Source organism: Ovis canadensis, chromosome 25, assembly GCF_042477335.2.
Source record: "Ovis canadensis isolate MfBH-ARS-UI-01 breed Bighorn chromosome 25, ARS-UI_OviCan_v2, whole genome shotgun sequence".
Classification (NCBI taxonomy): domain Eukaryota; kingdom Metazoa; phylum Chordata; class Mammalia; order Artiodactyla; family Bovidae; genus Ovis; species Ovis canadensis.
Window position 1 is genome coordinate 31429930 of NC_091269.1, and position 14959 is coordinate 31444888.

The 14959-nt window shown below is 49.3% G+C and overlaps 1 protein-coding gene across 1 annotated transcript in view; it reads right to left on the bottom strand.

The window, feature by feature from the left end:
* Nucleotides 1-5645, bottom strand: part of RASGEF1A (RasGEF domain family member 1A) — a 178089-nt gene extending 172444 nt beyond the window's left edge. The window contains exons 1-2 of the mRNA XM_069571677.1: nucleotides 5534-5645; nucleotides 1735-1883 (exon numbers count right to left, since the gene is read on the bottom strand). The gene's annotated coding sequence lies outside the window, so the exon portion shown is untranslated. The remainder of the gene's footprint in view (nucleotides 1-1734; nucleotides 1884-5533) is intronic.
* Nucleotides 5646-14959: the final 9314 nt, after the last annotated feature.

Sequence of the window (14959 nt, forward strand, 5' to 3'; positions counted from 1 at the left end):
GAGCACTAAGAGGACTTCCCTGGTTGTCCAGGATTAAAGACTTTGCCTTCCAGTGAGGGAGATGTGGGTTCGATTGCTGGTAGGGGAGGTCAGATCCCACATGCCTCTAGCAAAAAAAAAAAAAAAACCCAAATACAAACAACAGAAGCAACACTGTAAAAAATTCAATAAAGACTTAAAAAAAAAAAAGAATACTAAGAAGTAGGGCCAGTGTATTACTAAGGAAGTCTCAGTGGGTGAAGTAGACACACCATCATCTCAGGGGTCCTCTGTGTACCTGAGTCTGAGCTGCAATTCGAGGGGGCGGACCATTGGCTCCAGATGTGGCCATATCCCTGAGACCCACCCAGAGGTTCACTTTGATCCTCAATTTTAACAATTTCCTGGCTTTTCTTCATAGTCTTACTCCCTTTGTGCCATATCCTGAAAGGGCTGGCTTCACATGCCCTGACAGTCTCTGTCCATGACCTTCTGCCTGTGTCTTCCTCCCAGAAAATTAGGATTCTGCCTCAACCAAGATGTCAGCCTGTCCTGCTAAGTCACTTCAGTCGTGTCCGACTCTATGCGACCCCATAGACAGCAGCCCACCAGGCTCCCCCATCCCTGGGATTCTCCAGGCAAGAACACTGTCTCCAGGCGAGAACACTATCTGTCCAGACAAGCTTTATTGGTGTTGCCTTTCTTATGATCAGACACTAAACTCCGGGGGGGAAAAGAAACAGTGCTCTCAATGTGGTTTTACCCCCAATCTATCTTGATGCTTCCTGAATAAAAAAGAGCCCCAGAAATTTTTGCTCCTTCACTTGCCACCTGTCACAGCAGTCACATGTAAGAGACAAGAGGCATAGCATTATCCTTTACATTTAATTAGCTCCACATTTTTCATTAAAGTAACATTAAAGAACTGACCTGCTGACCCATTTATCCAGCCTGTAGGGTAGGAAAACCTCTAAAATCTAAAAATGAAGTTCAACCTTTTGGAGGTTAATTTTGTATATGCAGAATGTACAGAGTATAAATAAAATGTTTTATCAAAAAAAAAACATTTTAGCATTTGTACGCTTTACAGGGTGACTCAGAAGGTCTGGCTATGTCATGGTGCTCAGGCTTCTGGGAAAGGTCACGTGTGAAATAGTTCTGTATCAGACCCCTCGAAAGGTTACTTTTCTTCATTCTGATATTGCTGGTTACTGTAATAATTTAACCAGGTCAAGCAGTCATGTCTTCAGCAGATGGCCTCTGCTTTCCTGCCAGGCTTGCCTGAAGACCCATTTTAAGCTAAGAGCCAGAAATTGCATGTCCAACAAAGTAGTTAGTAGTAGTAGTTTGTCGCTCAAGTGTGTCCGACTCTTTGCGACCCCGTGGACTGTAGCCTACCAGGCTCCTCCCTCCATGGGATTCTCCAGGCAAGAGTACTGGAGTGGGTTGCCATTTCCTTCTCCAGGGGATCTTCCCGACCCAGGGATCAAACCCGAGTCTCCCACATTCCAGGCAGACGCTTTAACCTCTGAGCCACCAGGGAAGCCCCAGCAAAGGATCCTCTCAAAGCCAGGATGGGAAGGACTAGATTGTATACTCAGCAAAGGACACTACAAGAAAGACCCATGCGTACATGATTCTTAGCATCAGCTAACATCACCTGTTAACTGTCCCAGGGAACCGAGTGAGAGCTTCTAGGACTCTGAGTTCAGAACAGAAGCAAGTGAATCATGACTGTGTGGCTGGGGCACTGACCTGTCTGTGACTCAGGAATCCACGGAGATGGACACATCGTTGCATCATGTGTTGGCACTGCCTTGTCTTCAGGGCAGGGGAACAGAATCACATCTTCCGGCAAAGGCCCTCCCTCTGCCTGACGAACTCCATGAGTAGACATGCCTGTGCTATGGAGGGGAAGGAAACAAAGACAGGGATAGCCCGAGTGCCTTGCTTCTAGCCCCCACTCCACAAGGTGACAGATGCCTGGCTCATGCCTGGGAGAGGTCGGCAGCTGCCACTTCTCCAGGATCCTCCTCCGCTTCATTCCTGCCTAAAAGTGGGCCTTGGCGTCAAGAAGAAACCATATAGAGACTTCCCTGGTGGTCCAACAGCCAAGACTAAGCTAAGTTCTTCCGATATAGGGGGTACAGGTTCAATCCCTGGTTGGAGAATTAAGGTCCTACGTGCTGGGTGTAGCCCTCCCAAAAATCTCTATGTCTGTGGCGACAGTTACACAACTCTATAAATATACCAAAGTCACTGAATTGTGCAAGTAAAGTGAGAGAATTATAACTCAATTTAAAAAAATATTAAAAAAAAAAAGAGGAAACCATACATTTTGGCCCTAGTGTGGCCAGCCAGGACAATTCACTTACTTCCAGCCCTCAGCCTGCCCTTTTCCCAAGGCCAGGCAGTAAGGCAGAGAAGACATTTGAGAGCCGGGCTGAAAACCGGTGAGGCGGACCCAGGAGCCAGTAGGGATCTAGGCCAGAGGGGCCGAACCCGAGTGACGACTCCTGAGTTCATGACCAGCTCTGCCACAAGCTGGCTGTGGCCTCGCTGCCTTTCTATAGAATAATGGTGAGACAGCCTCTTTCCCTTGCCTTGTTATAACCCTTCAATGAATTAATATGTTCAAAAAACTTAGAATAGCCTCATGAGTGCCCATTGTGTTGGCTGTCATTTTCATCCAGAGACCTCGGGGAAGATTGTTGCTTGAGCTCTGGTGACCACTGTCCATCTCAGCCCCAACCTGAAGAGCAAATGAGATCACGGGAAAGTGCTTCACCCGGGGCCACTTGAGCATACAGGAGGGACTCGTGTAGTCTTCCCTAAAACAACGGTGTGCCCTTCCCCGTGCAGTTCTGTGCTCCTGCCTCCTGCTGGAGCCCCCTGTGGGCCCCTCCCTGCTGAAGAACCTGACATTCCTATCTCGGTTTTTGTCTCCAGTTCTTTGGGGCATGGGCAGGGTGGGCAAGCAAATGGCTGTGGGCAAGCTTCACTCCATATTGTTAGGCCTGAGAGTGAAGTCTGGGCCATAGGATGAAAGTGGGTCCCAGTCCTCACACAGAGAGCTAGTAATATTTGCCTGGCACATTGATAAACATTCCCTATAACTGAGGCCTATGTCAGAAGTGCTCTAGTGCTTCTCACTGCAGGGGTTATAAAACAACAATTTCCTCTACTAACATTTACATTTTACTACCCTTTGAAATGGGCTTCCCTGGTGGCTCAGACAGCAAGCCACCTGCAGAGCAAGAGACCCAGATTCAATCCCTGGGTTGGGAAGATCTCCTGGAGAAGGGAATCCCTACTCCAGTATTCTTGCATGGAGAATTTCATGGACAGAGGAGCCTGGTGGGCTACAGTTCATGAGATTGCCAAGGGTTGGATACGACTGAGTGACTAACACTTTCACTTATGGGCTTTCCAGGTGGCACAGGTAGTAAAGAACCTGCCTCATAATGCAGAAGACATAAGAGATGGCAACCCTCTCCAGTATTCTTGCCTGGGAAATTCCATGGACAGAGGAGCCTGTCAGGCCGTCAGGGGAATATTTATCAACCCTGTCCATAGGGTGGCAAAGAGTTGTACACAACTGAAACGACTTAGTACACACGCACCATTTGAAACAACATTTTAGTGAATATCCTTGTCAATAATAATAATAATAATTCTCTGTGTATGCCCCCCCCCTTTTTTTGGCTGTACTGGGTCTTGGTTGCTGTGTGTGTGTTTTCTCTAGTTGCAGTGTGTGTGCCTCTGATTGCAGCAACTCCTCTTGTTGCAGAGCATGGGCTCTAGGGCACTTGGGCTTCAGTTGTTGTGGCACACACAGTCTGTAGTTACAGCATGCAGGCCCTAGAGCGCAGGCTCAGCAGTTATGGTGCATGGGCTTAGTTGCCTTGAGGCATGTGCAATTTATCCAGACCAGGGATTGAACCTATGTCTCCTACATTAGCAGATTCTTAACCACTGGACTACCAGGAAGACCCTTAAGTGTTTCTTAAAATAAGTTTTTAGTAATAGAAGTAATGGGTTAGTGTAATAATTTTAACACATACGGCCACAAATTGGCATTCCTGTTTCCTGAGCCCTTACCAAAAACACATTTCATAGTTTTGGGGTTTTTTAAATTTTATTTTTTGGCCACACCAGGAGGCATGTGGGACCTTTGTTCCCCAACCAGGGATCGAACACACACCCCCTGAATTGGAAGCACATGGAGTCTTAACCACTGGACTGCAAGGGAAGTCCCCAAACATATTTCATAGTCTATATCTCTATATATTACTGCCAGTTTCATAGATGAAAAATTCTCTCTGAAGTATAAAAGTTCCTGTGAAAGTATTATTGGTTGGTTATTGCCAGAATACTGTGTACAAACAGCCACAAAGTTTCCATGGCGTAAAAAACTTTGTTCCATATTTATGCACCCACAGGGTGGCTGGACTTCAGCCAACACGGTATGCTCAGGTCTGCTCCCTGGGTCTCTAATTCTCCTGGGACCAATGACAACCCACATACATTCTTCTGCTGCAGAAACAGCATACATTCTGTGTGCTGCAGAAACACAGGAGAAAAAGTCTCTGCTCACATCATAGCCACAAGAGTTTCAAAATAAGTCTCTGTCAAGTCCAGTGTCAAGGGACAGGAAGTCCATGCCACTTACCATGACGTCATGGTGGCTGATGGTCCCTACTGCAGGAAAGTGAAGCATCCAGACTAGTAATTCCACCAGAACTATGAAGCTGAACACTGCCTTGCATGTTTATTAGTGGTATTCCTTACTTTGGAGTATTACCTATTTGGGAGTGCCTTGGACCAGGGGGCAGATTTAGATATAATGATCAGCGAAGGTGAGTCATGCAGAAGGAACAGTTTTCAAAGCCAGGAGAACTGCAAGGGGCCAGTGTGAGCAGGACAGGGAAGTTCAGGAGCAGGGATGGGGTGGGGGGAAAGTTCAAGGTGACATGCTCCAATATGTGGGGAGAGTAGATTGGGATCCAGAGCAGCAATAGGGGGATCCCTTCTTAGGCTCCTGCAGTAAACCCTCAACTTTAAGGTTGTGAATAATTTTTTAGTGGACAAGGGCTTCAAAGAAGAGCGAAGGTAAGGTAAACTGGAAGAAAGCTTGGAGATGTGAGTGAGAGGGAGAAGCTGAAATCGGTATTACCGGTGCTGGGCTTCGTTAGCTCAGCCTCTTAACCACCGTGACTAAGTCCACTTCCCCAAGAAGCTCTTCTTGCCCTTCATGGTCACAGGCAACACCACAGTTCCATACACCATTTACCCAGAACAAAACTCGCCCAAACCACACACCCACCTCCCCTCCCCGCCGCCTGTCCCAAATCTCCGGATATGGTCAACACTGAGCCAGGCTGCCCCCTCCCTGACACAAGGACCGGCCCTCAGGAGGCTCCGCGCACTTTGCTCAGAGCACCCCATGAATGTTACTACAGCTTTGGTTTCGGAGACAAGAAGAGGCCAGAGTACCCGTGAGAAGATGAGGGAACCAGAAGACACGCTAGGTGAATCCAAAATTTTCACTAACCAACAAGAAGGGATGCGGGGGAGGTGAGGGGCCCTCTGAAGAAACTGTTTTCCCCGCAGTGTCAGCCGCTCACCGGGTCTCCCTGCCTGAGGTTGCTTGCTCTCCGGAAAGTGAGCTTCTCTATACACACTGGCTACCTACTGTCACCATGGGAACACCATGGGCGGGGCTGCGAAGCCGTCACTGGGACGCTCCTGGATCGGAGCCTCGGATTGGTCGGTAGGGTGCGGGGCGGGGCCGGATGGGGATGGGCTGATAGCCTGGAGGCTCCAGGTGGGTAGTGCCGCAACGGGCCGTGGATTTAAGGCTCAGGTAGAAACCTCATTTCTGGGGCCTGGCAAAGTCATAGAGGGAAATGTTTGCCCCTTCTCATCACTTTAAAGGACCTCCACAGGAAGAAAAATATCCTCCTGCTGGCCACTCCTGATGCCCCACACCCCCGCCAAGAAACTTTTTTCTGTAGGACACGTGAAACTGAGAAGCAGAGAGCCAAAAACATCCATGGATATTGTTAATCTTTCTCTCAGCTCTCCCCCAAAAGACAAAGCTGTTTGCCAGCGTCATTACGGTGCAATGGGTAAAGATAATCATACTTTTCAGAAATTACTGCGCATTGGTTCTGAAGTAATTTCTGAAGATCACCATTCAGAGAGTAGGAGCTTATGAAGTTTTAGCTTAGGTCCATCTCACAGTGGATCCCTGAGGCCACCCTATGGTTATTTGCCCAGTTGCAGAACTGGACTAGACAAACTCGGCAACTGACAGAATTCTTGCATTGGTTCCCTGATCTATGGAATGAGGGTTGTTATCGTAGGAAAGGCCAGGTGGAAGCCACTAGAACAGCCTCTACTAGAACAGTTAGAAAAACAAAACAAAAAAAAAAATGAAACACTGTGTTCCTGGAGGGATTGCAGAGATTAGTGTCACCATCAAGGATCTGAAGGATACTGGAGTGGCGGTGATTCCCATCCACAAACCCATTCAACTCACTCTTTTGGCATATGTGAAAGACAAATAGATCTTGGAGAATGACAGTGAACCTGTGTTTAGGGATATAACAAGGAACACAATTGCAATATTGGTGACAGTGAAGTTTGGGGAAGAAGTACGTGGATCTGCTTCTCTGAATAGGCAAAACAAAAACCAAACCATTTGTGTCTGTGTGAATGCTCACCCAAGTGTGAGTGCAGCAGAGGAGAATTTTAATCAAGGGGATAGGATGATCCCTTCTGTGGTTACCATTCAGCCTCTTTCCTCAGCCACCCCGTCATCACCCAATGGCCTCATGAGCAAAGTGGCCACAGTGCCAAGTTGATTCTGCTGGACAGCTTACATCATGGAAGAAAAGTCACTTTGATCTTACTGGAATAGACACTTAGTCTGAGTATGGATTCTCCTTTCTAAGAGGGTTCTTGCTGTGCCATGATGGCAGTTCAAAGATGGCCATGAATTTTTTGGATCTTCTCCCATACTGAAGTGGGGGTCTATGTCCCCTCCCCTTTAACCTGGCAGGCTCTTCAGCTGGTTTGACCAACAGAATATAGAAGAAGTGATGCTGGCCAATTTGGGGCTCAGGATTTTAGACGCTTCCACTTCATGTCTCTCACAACCCTCAGCCTTGGGGTTCTCAGCTGCAAGGTAAGAATTTCTGCTACCTTTCTAAAGATACCATATTGAGAGCCCATGAAACTGCACAGAGAGAGAACTTGCTGAGCCTAGCTTCTTGTTATAACAAAAGCACCAGGCACATGAATGAAGCCATCATGGGCCCCAGATCACCCCAGTCACTAGCTGAAAACTGAGTAACCCCAGTGCACACACTCATAGAGCAAGAAAAGTGGCCACCCTGGGAATTCCCTGGTGGTCCAGTGGTTAGGACTCAGCATTTTCACTGCCCGAAAGTGAAAGTCACTCAGTCGTGTTCAACTCTTTGTGACCCCGTGGACTATACAGTCCATGAAATTCTCCAGGCCAGAAAACTTGAGTGGGGAGGCTTTCTCTTATCCAGGGGACTTTCCCAACCCAAGGATCAAACTCAGGTCTCCCGCACTGCAGGTGGATTCTTTACCAGCTGAGCCACAAGGGAAGCCCAAGAATACTGGAGTGGGTAGCCTATCCCTTCTCTAGCAAATCTTCCTGATCCAGGAATTGAACCAGGGTCTCCTGCATTGCAGGCGGATTCTTAACCAACTGAGCTATCAGAGAAGCCCAAGTACTTGGTGTTATTACCAGGTTAGACGTGGGGGGATCCTGAGAGGGAGGGAAGGCACTTCTGCAGGTGCAGAGGGTTCCTGGAAACCTGAGTACAACTGTCTGCTCAGATGTCCCCGTGCTAGGCCTCAAGGAACTTCTGTCCCAATGCAGGAAGGGAAACTTGCTAAGGCTGAGAGTTCCTCATTTGCTCCAGGTCTAATTAAGCCCTGGGCCCAATTCTCAGCGTTTTCAGTGCTCTAGCAGCAGGAAAAAAGTGTCTCTTTAAACACAGCGTGGAAAGCCTTTGACTCGGACATTTCAACCTGTTGGTGATGAGTCATACTTAGTTTCTCATTGTCTTTTCCTAGTTAGTGGTCTCAACAGCAGCCATCCAGTTCCAGACCTTATAATTAGTCCTGCCCTGGAACCTCTCAGAAGCCTGAGATACTGGTCCTCAGTGCATTTTTTTTTTTCCCATTCCAATTTACCACCAGCAAAAGTGTTAACAATTTCACCTTTTCTCAGCATGCCATGGGCATCAACACATACCCACTATCAGTGATGCGGGCAGCAGGTTTTCACTAGGCAACCACTCAGCAGTGAAACTCCAGAATCACATTTAAGGTCCCACCTACCTTGATCCACCCTGGAACCGACTGCCTCAGATCACTATCCCTGGGGAAGACTGAACTGGCCACGTGCATGCAGGAAGTTTATTGGCGAGTGTTCTTGGGAACAATACCCATGAGACATGGCTGAAAGAAGGATGGGCAGAGGAGGAGTGACCCAGAACACCAGAGGCTTCATTCAAGCCCTCAGAGAAGCTCTGGAGCCTGGCTGGCTGGTCAGGGATGTCCTGCCTTGAGGCAAGGGAGCCTTTTTGCCCAAGCATTGCCTTGCCATGTCACTGGAGGTGGACTGCCCCCAGGGAGGGGATGTGGCCTTGGGCCAAAGGCAATTCCTGGAGCAGGACTCAGCTGGGAGTCAGCAGCAGCCACTACTTGAATGGTAACTAGCCGTGAGCAGCAACTTGAAGAGAGAGACCTTAGTTCCCTGACCAAGGATCAAACCCTGGTCGCAGGACTTCAGGGCAGTGCAGTGGTTAGGAGTCTACCTGCCAATGCAGGGGACAGTTTTGATCGCTGGTCTGGGAAGATCCCACATGCCCCAGAGCAACTAAGCGCATGTACCACAACTACTGAGTGTGTATTCTAGAGCTCGAGAACCAGAGCTACTGAGGCTTGCATGCAGAGCTCGTGCGCCACAACAAGGGAAGCCACCTCAATGAGAAACCCACGCACCACAGCTAGAGAGTCGCCCCTGCTCACTGCAACAAGAGAAAGGCCACGCACGGCAATGAAGATCCAGCATAGCCAAAACTAAATAGTTTAAAAACAAAACAAAACCCTAATTGTGGTGGTGAGAGTGTCAGATTCTAACCGCTAGACCATGAGAGCCAGTTGCTAGAGTTTGGGTCCTGGTTCTTGTCTGCCTTGAAAAGAAAAAGTTCTGACAAGGAGACGGAAGATAGAGAGGAAAGCGTGCCGCAGTGTGCAAGTTAAGTGTTTAGTAGAAAAGCAGAGTACATGCAGATGCACTGGGGAGTCAGCGTGAGAGTTGAGACGTTGGGAAGTTTAAATCCTTTCTAAGGGGAGGCCATTTTCCAAATCTTTGCTTTCTTTCTGGCCAGTTGTCTTGCTTTGACCCCATGGCTGCTTTGCCTCAGGACCCTCTCCTATGTGTGCACACACCTTTCAGCCAAGATGGATTTTAGCGGAGGGCTTGGGGGAGGAGGAGGTTGACATGACTCATTATGGTCTGTTACCCTCTGCCTTTTGACACACTCCTGCAGGAGACTTTTCTGCACATGCGTAGTATATCTCTTGCCCCAGTGATGGGGAATATGTAACCTCTTGATCTTTTAGTCAAAGAGGGTTTAGCCCCTCTCTGTCAGACATGGGTTCAACCCCTGGGTCAGGAAGATCCCTAGAGTAGGAAATGGCAACCCACTCCAGGATTCTCACCTGGAGAATACCATGGACAGAGGAGCCTGACAGGCTACAGTCCATGCGGTCCCAGAGTAGGACACGACTGAGTAACTGAGCACGCATGCACGTCCCCGCCTGTTAACTTAAAGAATCCACAGGAAACAAAGTCCAGCTATTTACCCTGTTATTGCTAGTTTTATCTCAAAGTATAGGCAGAAGGCTGGTCATAAATATCTACCCTGGAGACCACTTGCCTCTTATCCCTGGAAATGTAACCAGGAGGCTAGTTGTAAATACCCAGCCTGGAGCCCATATATCTCCTGCCTCAATCCTGCCCTGCAGTGCTCCACGGTCCAGCACGCCACATGCCTCTGAATGTCCCTTCCAGCACATTCCACCCTGGACTGCAAAATACTGTGGACACACCTCCAATTCCCAATGCCATGAGGGCCAGGCTGACTGCCAGCACTGGAGATGTGGACAACAGAAGGGGACAGTCGGCCTGAGCATGCGGTGAGTTTGAAGAGGCATCTGACAGCCTGGAGCAAACGCTGGGTGCTGGGGAGAAGCTGGAGAGAGGGGTGGAACAGGCAGGGAGTGATCAAGCGGGCAGGGAGATGCTGAAGCTGGAGCTGAAGAGTTGGGTGTGATTGGGGAGGAAGGAGGAAGCCCCGGGAGGTTTCCAGCAGGGACCAGGCGTGGTTAGAGCAACGCTTGAGAAAACTCCATCTGATGTGGAGGGGAGAGCGGCCAAGCAAGTCTGGGAAAGGCTAAGGTGTGGGGGGAGGGTAAGTCCCCAGGGCAACGAGGGGACAGAGGGATCTGAGAGACAACTGGTGGCAGCCAGCCTAGAAACTGCATGGAGAGTGGGGGTGAGGCAGCAGTACAGTTTTGCACCCAGTTCAGCCAGAAAGACCAGAAGAGCAAGAGCAGAAGGCGGATCAGAGGTGGGTAGAAGCACGAATTTCCTGGGGCTGTGCGAGGTGCCCAAAGGACTGCTTTCACAACCTCCAGGAGCGTCAGAATGAGGAAGCCGGAATGCACAAGGGAGAAAGGAATATGAGAGGAGCAGCACCTGGGTCAAGGCAGGGCTGGTGGAGGGCACCCACAGGGCTTTGGAAGAATGTGTCCTGAAGGCCCAGACCCAGGGGCAGGGTGGAGCCCGGGCTGTGTCTACACAGCGCCTAGATGCTAGATGAGGGCTAGAGAGAGGGCTGTGTACCTGGATTGAGTCTGAAGCAGAGCAGAGAAGTGGTGCCCTTGAATCAAGGGGTTAGTTTTTGATATAAGATCTACTGCTGTCAGCTTGAGGCAGGAGACAGGCTTCAGGTTAGACATTTACAACTGGCCTCCTGTTTGCATTTCCTGAGATAGGAGATAGGTGGATTCCACGTAAGGCGTTTACAATCAACCTTCTATTTGCCCTCTGAAATGGAAGTAACAGTAGAAACAGGGTAAATAGCCAAGATTTTTCTCTTGCAAACACTTTACGATAACAGTCATGGTGAGAATGAAGAAGAACAAAACCCTGTTTGAGTAACGGATTAAGGGATCTCTGCTCCCTACCTTCTTGAGACAAGGGAGACACTACAAATTCGAAGAAAGGGTCCTTGAAGGTTAAGAGTCAGGGGACAATGTCAGGCCATAATGAGTCTTATTTTTCCCAGATGCCTTCACATCAAGATCCATCTTGGCTGAGGGGGTGCATGCACAGCGAAGGGGAGGGCTCTGAGATTAACTAGTCAAGGGGAGCAAAATGAAATGATTGGCTTGAAGGAAGACAAAGACCTGAAAAACTCTCTTATAAAGAATTTAAACTTCCCAAAGGTGCAACTCTCTCTCTGAGTTTACCCGTGCGTTGTTGCATATGTACTTTTCTTTTCCAATAAACTTACTTTTCTCTTTACTTTCTGCCTCCTTGCCTGAATTCTTTCTTGACAAAGCAGGCAAGAACTAGGGGTCTAGGCCCTAGTCACTGGTCCTGTGGTCTAGTGTTGTAAAAGCCTTTTAGTTCCCAGGCTGGGAACTAAGATCTTGCTCCCTGCTACTGCTATGCTGCTTGCCGCAAGCTGTGTGTATCTGAAATCAAGCTGTGTGGCCCTGGCCATGGGCCAGGGCTCTCAGTGCCTCCACTGATCAGTGTATTAATGTTAATCACTTCCGTCATACTTGACTCTTTGCAACCCCATGGACTGTAGCCCTCCAGGCTCCTCTGTTCCTGGAATTCTCCAGGCAAGAATACTGGAATGGGTTGCCATGCCCTCCACCAGGGGATCTTCCTTACCCAGGGATCGAACCCGTGTGTCCTGCGGCTCCTGCATTGTAGGCGGGTTCTTTACTGTCTGAGCAAAGGTACAAAAACAGCTCCTGCTAGGGACTTCCCTGGTGGCCCAGTGGCTAAGACTCTGCATTCTAATGCAGGGAAACCGGGTTCAACCCCTAGTCAAAGAACCTGAATATTCACTGGAAGGACTGATGCTGAAGCTGAAGCTCCAATACTTTGGCCACCTGATAGGAAGAGCGGACTCATTGTAAAAGCCCCTGATGCTGGGAAAGATTGAGGGCAGGAGGAGAAGGGGACAACACAGGATGAGATGGTTGGATGGCATCACCAGCTCAATGGACATGAATTTGAGCAAGCTCTGGGTGACAGTGAGAGACAGGGAAGCCTGGTGTACTGCAGTTCATGGGGCTGCAAAGAATCAGACACAACTTAGTGACTGAACAACAAGGAACTAAATCCCACATGCTGCAATTAAGAGTTTGCATGCCTCAACTAAGACCCAAGACAAATAAATGCTTCAAAGAAAAAAAAAGATCCTGCTGTATTTTCTCAGGGAAGGAGCCACCAGAAATTCTGGGACTAAGCCAAAGTCAGGCCATCGGAGGCCCAGCAGTGAGGCTGTAAGGCAGGAGACAAAGTTCTCCAGTAAAACACTCATGAATTGAGTGCCAGCTGCCAGGCACCTCCACCTCAGCTCATCCTAAGGGGGGTGATGTGCCCTCATCTCCCTCTCTCAGGAAAGAAATCTCCTCCCAGGGGAAGTAACCGGCCCAAAACAATGCAGCTTAGAAGTGCTTGGGTCAGGACCTGAACCTGAGTTGGCACCTGAACCCATGACCCTAGATGCCAAGCCACTCTGCCCATTGTGAGGCTTCAGGAAGTCAAGAACGAAGGAGGCCAGGACTTCCCTGGCAGTCCAGTGGTTAGGACTCCAACCTTCTACTGCAGGGGCCCTAAGTTCGATCCCTGGTCAGGGAACTAATCCTGCAAACTGTATTGTGCAGCCAAAAAAAAAAGAGATGAAAGCACCAGGAACAGCCTTGACAAAGTGGCTCCCAGGAACGCTGGGGCTGGGGGAGGACAGAAAGGGAGTGGTGTGGTGGGAATAGACATGCCTAGGACATTTTTCAGAAAGGGAAGAAGAATGCCAGTAGCAGCTTGAGGGCCTAGCAGTGTCTAATAGACTCTGTTACAGGAGCTGGGAGAGAGGCCATGCTGAAGAGGCCAGTGGAGTCTGGAGGGGAAGAGGGGGCAATGAGCTCAGCAAAGAGCTGTGTGTGGGACTTCCCTGGTGGCCCACTGGATAAGAATCTGCCTGCCAATGCAGAGAACATGGATTTTAACCCTGGTTCAAAAAGAGAAATTTGGAATCATGATCTTTCAGTGAGGAAGGATAAAGACCCCCAGGCACTGGATGTTTTAAAGAAGAATTCCAAAGACTGATCCCTGGGCATTTCAAGTTTAAAAGGTCAGGATGCTGAGCAGCAACCAGCAAAGGAGTCCAAGAAGGACTAGCCAGTCGAGTAAGAGAACCATGGGACAGTGGTGCTGGAGGCCAGGGAAAAAACTGAATACTTCAAAGAGAAAGAAATTATTCCCCATGAAATATCTGCTAGGTCAAGAAAGACCAGTGGGGTCATGCTTTCCTACTGTTGGGAATGTTTCAGTGGAGGAGGACAGAGGAAGTGCAGGAGTGGAGGAACATGTCCTTGAGCAAGGAGAGGCAATGAGGTCACTTGGAGGAGCAGAAGAGCTCACCCTGGAGGGCAGCCCAGAGGTTCCCTCCTGACTGCTTCTGTCAAGTTAGTCAAAATGAGACCAAGTTTTCACGGAGAGTCAGGGCAAGGAGGATGTCTTGGGAGAGTGAATTGGCCAGAAGCAGAAATGGCAACCCCCTCCAGTATTCTCGCATGAAAAATTCCATGGCCAGGGGAGTCTGGAGGGCTTGGTGGGCTACAGTCCATGGGGTCCGGAAGAGTCGGACACGACTGAACAACTAACACACATGGAGTAGGAGCATGAAAGGCAGTGCCAAGGTCAGTTGCAAGCTCAGAGTCATGTTTAAATCATCAGGGTGGTTGTGAAGGCCCCTCTCCGTGGGCTATTAATCCATGGACAGGCGTGGAATACTAGGGGGCAGAATGTAGTGAACAAAGACCCAGAGAAGGAAAGAGGCCAACGTGGATACAGGCAGTGACATCAATGAAGGACCAGGGTGTACTGATCTGAGCTCTAAACTCTGCTCTGGGACCCAGGACCCTCAAGGCCCCCTCCCCATATCCCTCCATTTCCATCTAGGCTCTTAGCCCCACCCTGACCTCCCAGTGCCTGCTGCCCTGGGCACCAGACCTCATTTCACCTCCAATTCCATCTCCCTGGGTTTTACTTGAGAGATGAAAAGGGTAGCCAGATGAAAGCTGAGGTTTGTTTACCATCACCATGGAGACCACGGTGCTCTGCTGTGTGTGGGTGGGGCTTAGGGGCTGAGGCCCCTGGAAGAGAGGTGGGCTCTGGGGCTCCACTACCCTCAAGGACCTCTCTCCATCCCTGCGCTGCAAGTCCTATAACCCCAAGGAACTGGATTCTGCCAATAACTCAACTGGGCTTAGAAATATTCCTACTCAGAGCATCCAGATAAGAAACCAGCTGGCCCACACCTTGACTTGGCCCTTGGGACCCTGCCAGAGAACCCTGCCTGGCACATCTGGACTCTTCACCCCCATAACTGTGAGGTGAAAACAGGCATGCAGGATCTTTAGTTGCAGCATGTGGGATCTAGTTCCATAAGCAGGGATCTAACTCAGGCTCCCTGCATTGGGAGTGTGGAGTCTTAGCCACTGGACTGCCAGGGAAGTCCTGAGATGGTTATTGACCTGTTCCCCATGAATTCTCATTTCTGTTGGTCTACCTCACCCTGAATTCCTGTTCATGCTAGAACAAGCTGAATGTGGACTGGGGAGG